We start from the raw sequence: 8,692 nt of genomic DNA on the forward strand, positions 1-8,692 counted from the left end.
TACAACACTAATGGATATTACCATTATTCCTTCACCATCTTTAACCTCAAAAAGCTATAGAAATATAGAGGTTTAGTCAACGCAGGAAGGGTTTTGTCTTGACTTGGTTTTGAATATTGAAAATAAGGAAAGCAAGATGGGTAGATCCATAATAACTTCCTGAGATCTTGCCATCCAATCCCTGCCCGGACACCTCACTCCCCCCCAGTGGGATCCAGATAATCATAATGGTAATACAACAGTGCATAGGAGGCGAAGGTGGAATAGTAGTGGCGGCGGCTCCTACCCAAAGGCCTGGCGGAAGAGCTCCGTCTTACAGGCCCTGCGGAACTGAGAAAAGTCCCGCAGGGCCCGGATCTCTTCCGGGAGCTCCTTCCACCAGGTAGGAGCTGCCACCGAAAATGCCCTGGCCCTGGTCACCTGGTTATCCAAAGCTGGGTGGGTGAATGGGGAAAGCCTCAACCATTCTGTGGGTGGAAGGTGGAGCTGACTGTGAACACATGAACACATGAGGCTGCCTTCTCCTGAATCAGACCCTTGGTCCATCAAAGTCAGTGTTGTTCGCTCAGACTGGCAGCAGCTCTCCAGGGTCTCAGGCGGAGGTCTTTCCCATCACCGACTGCCTGGTCCTTTCTGCTGGAGATGCTGGGGATTGAACCCGGGACCTTCTGCATGTCAGGCGGATGCTCTACCACTGAGCCACCGCCCCTCCCTAAATAAATAACTTAAATAACCTTTCCTAGCATCCCAGTGATCAGTTGAACGAAACAAGACCTGGTCGCAGCCATTCATTTGAGCCTTATGTGCCATTTTGCAATGGGTTGGCATGTCTGCTATTCATATTTAGCGTTGTCAGCTATGGACTAGGAGATCTGGGGTTGGGGGAGCCTGAAGGGGTGAGGTTTTGGGCAGGGAGGGACCTCAGCAGGGTATAATGCCCACGGTTGCCAGCTCTGGGTTGGGAAATACCTGGAAAATCTGGAGGTGGAACCTCGGGAGGGCGGGGCTTCTGGAGGGGAGGGACCTCAGCAGACATGTTCTCTAGGGACACTGGTCTTGGCCATCTGGAATACCAACAGTGATAAGCCAGGGACCTCCAGGTGCCACCTGGAGGTTGGCATCCCTAAGAATGCCAGAGCAGTTGTTTTCTCCAGGGGAACTGCTTACTCTAGTCTGGACTTTGGAGATCAGTGATAATTCTGGGCAGGGCTTTTTTTGTAGAAAAAGCCCAGCAGGAACTCATTAGCATAATAGGCCATACCCAACAGCAGGAACTCATTAGCATATTAGGCCACACCCTGACAGAACAGCTCATTCACATATTAGGCCACACCCTGACAGCACAGCTCATTCGCATATTAGGCCACACCCCATGTTACCAGAAGTGTGGTCATCCAGCCACACCCACCTTTTGCTTCTTATTCTCTTTACCTTGTTTGTTGTCAAGACCCAGGGCTTTTTGCATGTTAGGCCACACAGCCCTAATTGTAGCCAATCCGAATGAGTTTCTGCTGTTGGGTGTGGCCTATTATGCTAATGTGTTCCTGCTGGGAATGGCCAACTTGGGAGCCAGCCGGAACTCCGTTCCTGTGCGTTCCTGCCCCAAAATAGCCCTGATTCTTGGTGATTGCTGGGCCCCACCTGGACGCTGGCATCCCTATATCAAATTAGGATGGGGAACTGACTTCCCAGGTACTATAAGGTTCATAAATCTTAGGCGTGAGCATGAAATAAGAAATATATTTCTTTCTCTCTCCCCCCCTATTTGTCCATCTACTTTAGCATGGTCTGCTCTGATGCAAGTGATCTCTAGAGATGCAGACAGAGAAAGATCCTTTCCCAAGGGTTCCCAGGACCCCCTAAATTTCTGGAGCACCCCTTCCTAAATCCCACATTGTGCCACCTCCATAAATAGTGCCAATGGCCTGTGATGTCACTGGCTCCTCCCTATGATGTCACTGTGGGAGGGCCAACAGTGGGAGGGCTTCTAATGTCCTGGCCCCACTGGTGGACCTCCTGATGGCACCTGGTATTTCTGGCCACTGTGTGACACAGAGTGTTGGACTGGATGGGCCTTTGGCCTGATCCAACATTGGCGTCTCTTATGTTCTTATGTTCTTATGGGCCTCGGTTCTTTTAAGGACCTAGCACAGCAATGCCTCTGGCCCAGCCCCAGCCCCCCCCCCTTCGGAAATTGGAAAGTCTACGCCCTTGTCTAACACCGATTGCAGCTTCTGTCTTCGACTTCGCAAAGATAACAGGCATATCCGTACTCCTCCTCCCTTCAGATTTTTAGGAACCTGTCTTCTCCCATCAATACCACTTGCTGGGCTTTTTCTGCCCTCTTGCAAAACAACAGCGTGTGCACACACAGCCTTGATCGCGCACTGTCACGGGAGCGCATGCCTTCCTTCCTATGATACCATAAAAACGTTCATTTAACTGGCTAAGTCACACTTTACAGAGGGAGATGAGAGTTCAGAGAAAGGCGCTTGGAGATTCGCAGCAGAAATGACACCCTCGCTGGCGGTGTGTTGCTTCGCTGCTGGGGCCCTCTGTCAAATGCTCGTCAACCACAGCCTGTGGGAGGATAAAAGCACCGCACGTCAAGTGCACCGGGCAAAAACAACCGCTCCGGCAGCTCCCCGCGTTCTCATTCTCCCTCGGTTGTTCGGTGATTCCTGTCATGCCAGCCAGCCGGCGAGCAGAAAACAGAGAGGAAAGGGCTGATTGGAGACCAAACACGGAAGCTCTCAAGCCCAGCACGTTGTACCGAGGAAGGGCTCCTCTCTTCTTCTCTTCTGATGCCTTTCAGAGATAAACTGAGAACTGGCTGGCTCACAAAACCCCGTTTATCTGAAGGGGGCCGAGCGGCGTGGGTGGAATTCACACTTTTGGCTTTCTGCCTTCAGTTGTCTTCATCCTTCAGGAAGCAGGAGGTAAAACTATTGAGGTGAACTGGCGTGGCTGGTCCAGTCACCATTAGTTAGCAGAGTGCTTCAATAAAGTTAAAAACGCAGGAGCATCCCTTTACCAGGTTACTCAGTTTACGAAGCTACACAGAGCCACACTGCAAGTTTAGAAGAGGAATACTTCTCTCTTTATTTGAGAAGTACACTTTGGGTGCGTTCAGACGGGGGATTTACAACGGTATAGGTGCCGGTTCCAACCGGTGTACTTACCGGCGTTCAGACGGCGAGCATCTGCCTCCCGTCCCTTACTGTTGTAAATCCCTTTAAACCATTGCACTCTGCCACTAGGTCCCCAAGTGGTGGTATACTGAGTGCAACGGTTGCTTTCGATGTACCCCTCCGTCTGATCGCTCTCCACCGGTGTCTAGCCATTTTTTAAAAAAAACTGAGTGATATGCGCTTGGGCAAAGCTTCGCCCTGAGCGTTTGTAAAAAAAAAAAAAAAAGCCCTTACTTTAACTATCCGGAGGAGTCCGGGACTTCAGGGAGGCCAGTTTGGTCTTTAAACTTTAAAGGTAAGTCCTTACCTTTAAAGTTTAAATGTAATGTGGGGTGTTTTGAGCATGTGCAAAGATCGCCATTCTGTGAATGGCTGCCTATGCGCATGCTCAAACTGTGTTTTTTTTTAAAAAAAAGCCGACGCCCACAGCGTGTGAGCGGGCATACACCGATGGGAGCCGCAAAATGGAGGTAAGTGTGATCGGGTTTCAGCTAGCATAAACTGCACCGGTTCCAACCGGTACAGTTTATGCCGGCTGAAACGCCGCGTCTGAACGCACCCTTTGGGTAGGAAAGAGCGGAGATTGATAGATTGTGAACTTACCAGCTAAAGGATGGAGGCAGATGGCGAGAGGCCCGTCTGCCTCATGGTGCCGGGAGAGGACAGGTAGAGAGAAGAAGAAGAGAAGCAATTGGATTTATACCCCGCCCTTCACTACCCGAAGGTGTCTCAGAGCGGCTTACAAACTCCTTTCCCTTTCCCTCCCCACAATGGACACCCTGTGAGGTAGGTGGGGCTGAGAGAGCTCTTGACAGAAACGGCTCTTTTTTCAAGAACAGCTCTTATCAGAACTATGGCTTGCCCAAGGTCATCCAGCCAGGTCCAAGTGGAGGAGTGGGGAAATCAAACCCGCTTCTCCCAGATTAGAGTCCGTGCACTTAACCACTACACCAAACTGGCTCTCTCTTCCAGTCTCTTCAAGCAAGTCTTCATTCAGAGTGAGAGAGAAGCAGGACAGGGGAAGTTGACCCCTGAGAACACAATCAACATTTCAAACAGGACAGTGGCAGAAGAGCAGATACAGGAAGAAAGGTCAGTGTGCCTGTCTAGCTATCTAGCCTCTCTTGCCACTCAGTCCGGCGGTCTGAAACAGGGGACATCGCCTCTGGAACTTCCAACAGAAACCACCATCGTTTCCATGGTGCATCTTTGTATGCCTGTTCTGCTACTGGGGTGGGAGGGATTATCAGTCATGAAGAGGAAGAAACAAATCGGTGCGGAGGGGAAACAGGATCTTTAATAGTTATACAACCTCTAGGCATTCCGTGTGCGGCTTTGTCAGGTCCGGGGGAATCTTTGTTCTAGGATATGTCTAGGAATGGAGCGACAGAGAATTGGAAAGATTCCCCTTTGATGAAGCTGCGCGTGAAACATGTATAGCGATTAAAGATTCTATTTCCCTCTGTGCCAGTGGGTTTCTTCATCTCCGTTTTGCCTTGGTACAGCCCCTTTTTTCTTCAGAGATTATCAATCAGACAGATTCTTAACCAGAAGAGGGAATCGCCCCCAAGGTCCGCTCCACAGCCCCTTCTGAGCAAGTTTGCTGTAGTGGTTAGGAGCGCGGACTCTAATCTGGGAGAACCGGGTTTGATCCCCCACGCCTCCACATGCAGCTGCTGGTGTGACCTTGGGTCAGTCACAAGTTCTCTCAGAGTTGTTCTCTCGCGAGCAGTCCTTGAGAGAGCTCTCTCAGCTCCACCTACCTCACAGGGTGTCTGTTGTGGGGTAGGGAAGGGAGGAAATTGTAAGCCACTTTGAGACTCCTTAAGGTAGAAAAGAGTGGGGTCTAAAAACCTCCTCCTCCTTCTTCCTTGAACAATTCATATCCATCCACTACTGCATTCCAAACATGGGAATCATACCGCCAACTCCCTGTAATGTCTAACCAATCACATCCCTGTCTGCATTAGAAGCGCCTCTCATTAGAAGATGAGCAGGACATTCAAGAGTCATCCACCCCTCCACCCATGAACATTTGACAGGCGTCCAATAGAAGGGCGAGGTGCCTATTTGTTTCTCCCCCACCAGTCTGCAGGTTGAGGGGGTTCTTCTTCGTGCAACACGAAGAAGGTGGTGGCAGCAGCACTGGCAGGGAAGATATGACAGCGGGCCTCTCTAAACGTGCCTTTTCCGCCAAGCTGGCTTTCGCTTTGCCCTTTTCATGTTGCATTTACCTCAGTGGGTTTTTTTACATTTCCGTCACTTAGAGAGCAGCCCGTCTCCGAGACCTTTCCAGAAGTCTTCCTCTGCGGGCCTTAGGTGGCTGGCGGCGTGTCTGCAGATTATGTTCCATGGCAGGTAATTGCTTAGGAGGGGGACGGACAGCGTGCGGGGGGGGGGGCGATGGAGTCAGACGCTGAGCAAAATGGGTTTCTGCGCAACTCATTAAAGGGCACCTGAGACGGTTTGATCAATTAGATCTTGTGATGGAGGCAACGAGGATAACCTCTCCTGTGCACTGGAGCACTTAACACCGGTAGGACACTCTCGAGACACTCCTGTAAATGGTGATCCCCTATTAACCTGCCTCCCCCCCATACCCCTTTCCTTGCTGTATGCTGCTGGCGCACTGATCAGAAATCACAACAAGGCATAGGCAGTGGGGCGGCATTGGAGCAGTGGATGGAGAGTTCGGTTTGGAAGCGGAACACCCAAGTTCAAAGCCGTTCCTTTGGCGGCTCTCTTTTCTTGTTACGCATGACCAGGGGTCTTGTTGTAGGAAAAGAGCTGCCGGAGCTCATTAGCATAACTCATTAGCATAACTTATTTGCATATGCCACGCCCCCTGACATCACCGGAAGTGACAGAAGGCCACACCCCCTGACATCACCGGAAGTGTGTCAGAAGGCCCGGCTACTTACCCTCCTGCTTCATCCTCATTCCCAAACGGAATGAGGATCGAAGCAGAGGGCGGGGTAAAGAAGGGGGCGGGGCTTCACCACGTGACCGCCCTGCCCCCTAGAGGTTCTCTTCCGGAGCTCCGTACCTGAGAGCTCCCCCCTGACTAGAGCCCTGCGCATGACCGATAACCACGTCATAACTCACCATGGTATACATACAATACAGAGTTGCCAACCTCCAGGTGAAGCCTGGAGCCCTCTCAAAATCACAGCTGATCTCCAGATCAGTTCCCCTGGAGAACACGGATGCTTTGGATGGTGGCGTTGATGGCATTGTACCCCACTGAGGTCTATCCCATCCCCAAAATCTGCCCTCCCAGGCTGGGTCCCCAGATCTTTCTGACCTGGAGCTGGTAACTGTAAACTTGATTTGGAGGATATTTGTGTTCTTTTGCCAAGTGGTTGTTTATGGTCACAGATCTTTGCATTCCTCCTTTGGTGTAGTGGTTAAGTGCACGGACTCTAATCTGGGAGAATCGGGTTTGATTCTTCACTCCTCCACTTGCAGCTGCTGGATGACCTTGGGTAAGCCATAGTTCTGTCAGAGCTGTCCTTGAAAGAGCAGTTCTCTCAAGAGCTCTCTCGGCCCCACCTACCTCACAGGGTGTCTGTTGCGGGGAGGGGAAGTGAAAGGAGTTTGTAAGCTGCTCTGAGACTCTGAGTGAAGGGCAGGGCATAAATCCAATCTCTCCCCCCCCCCTCCTCTTCTTCTTCTCCTTCCTTAATTCTAGTTGGAATGGGGGAATTTCTTAAAATCTGGAACAGGGATTTGCCTCTGCTTTTCAGACAGTTCACTCACTCTTTGAGCTGCTGAGTGCACATGTGAATTGATAAACACTGTGGGGGAAAGAAAGAGACTTCGGTGTGATTGCATCAAGATACTTTCTTGGTCATGTTTGACGTGCACAAAAAAAACCCCTGGTATAATGGACTTGTTCCATCTTTCATAATAGCTTTCTTTGCAGTGTTTTGTATGCTCACGCAATTGCCTTGGTAATGTACGTGAGGAATGGGGAGACGAACAAACAGAACAAATAAAAATCTGCAACATAAAGTACATGCAAAAGTCCTCTGTACAAAATCCAGACGATTAAAAAAGCAGGAGAATGGTGAATCCCTAATACACCCGTTCCAGTGCCGAAACAAGAACAAATAATTTGGAAATGCAAAATCTATGGAGAGAGTTGGAAGAAGAGAATTTTTGAAAAGACGGCTAAAGGTAATGTTAGCTCATATCTGCTCTGTTAATTTTTTTTAAGAAGAAGAAGAAGAGAAGGTTTTTATGCCCCCATGAAACTGCCTTATACTGAATCACACCCTTGGTCCATCAAAGTCCGTTCTGTCTAGTCAGGCTGCGGTCACACTGGAGGATAGGCACAGTCTGGGCATGTCTCTAAGTGTGCTGGTACAAATTGTTGGGGGAATGACCACCCAGACAGCACACCCTGCGGTAGTTTTCCTGTGTGCTTGTCCAGTGGTGAGGGGTCCACATTACTGTAGTACGTAAATCACAGAGCTTGCTGCCCGGTCGGTTTCCTTTTTTAAAAAAAGTGGATACATGCACATGTGCACTCATGCTCCTATGTGAATATTCAAAAGACAATAGGGAACCCTTAGTGTAGAAGTAGAGCCACAAACAATACCCACCAAGGGAAGACCATCTACAATTCACAACTATGTTCAAAAGAAGAAGAAGAAGAGATTGGATTTATACCCCGCCCTTCACTTGGATTCTCAGAGCGACTTACAAACTCCTTTCCCTTCTCCTCCCCACAACAGGCACCCTGTGAGGTGGGTGGGGCTGAGAGAACTCTGGCACAAACTGCTCTTTTTCAAGGACAGCTGTGCCAGAGCTTGTGACTGACCCAAGGTCACATCAGCAGGTGCAAGTGGAGGAGTGGGGAATCAACCCTGGTTCTCCCAGATTAGAGTCCACGCACTTCACCACTACACCAAACTGGCCCTCTGTATATTATACTCATTAAACTGTATTATACTCATTAAAATACAAAGATGGGTTAGTGGTCAGAACCGGGTTAGTGGTCACAACACAAAAGAGTTCCGTTTTACCAGCCGCTGTTGAAGATCTTTGAAACGCTTGATTTATACATGGGAGAGGCGTTCGGCTGCTATTCTTTCCACAGTGGGAGTCTTCTGTTGCCGTTACTTTCTGTTTGGAGGTCTATGGACACTATCTATGTATGGAATTACAGAAAAGCCCACTGTTGGTTTTGAATATGTTCTTTGTTTAAACTATAATTGTTAGGAGCAATCTGTTGGATCTATGTCTATATGCTCTATTGGGTTGTGACCACTAACCCTTCTTTGTATTTCAATGAATATAATATATAGTTTTGAACATAGCTGTGAATTGTAGATGGTCTTCCCTTGGTGGGTATTGTTTGTGCCTATGTGAATATTGGCAGCTGCTAAAAAAAAATGCACCTGGTGCAAATGGATCTGCCAGTTCAGACTTCCCATCCGGCTTCAGTTCACAACGGGGGAGTTCAGATAGCCAGGAAAGCAGAGTGGAAGTGCTGG

At 49.4% G+C, this 8,692-nt stretch overlaps 1 non-coding gene across 1 annotated transcript; it reads right to left on the reverse strand.

The window, feature by feature from the left end:
• Nucleotides 1-637: 637 nt before the first annotated feature.
• Nucleotides 638-709, reverse strand: TRNAV-GAC. Its single transcript has one exon. It is a non-coding gene; the product is annotated as a tRNA-Val (tRNA).
• Between the last annotated feature and the right edge of the window lie 7,983 nt (nucleotides 710-8,692).

The sequence above is a fragment of the Gekko japonicus genome, unplaced genomic scaffold (genome assembly GCF_001447785.1).
Source record: "Gekko japonicus isolate JY-2015 unplaced genomic scaffold, Gekko_japonicus_V1.1 scaffold2746, whole genome shotgun sequence".
In the NCBI taxonomy this organism is placed as follows: domain Eukaryota; kingdom Metazoa; phylum Chordata; class Lepidosauria; order Squamata; family Gekkonidae; genus Gekko; species Gekko japonicus.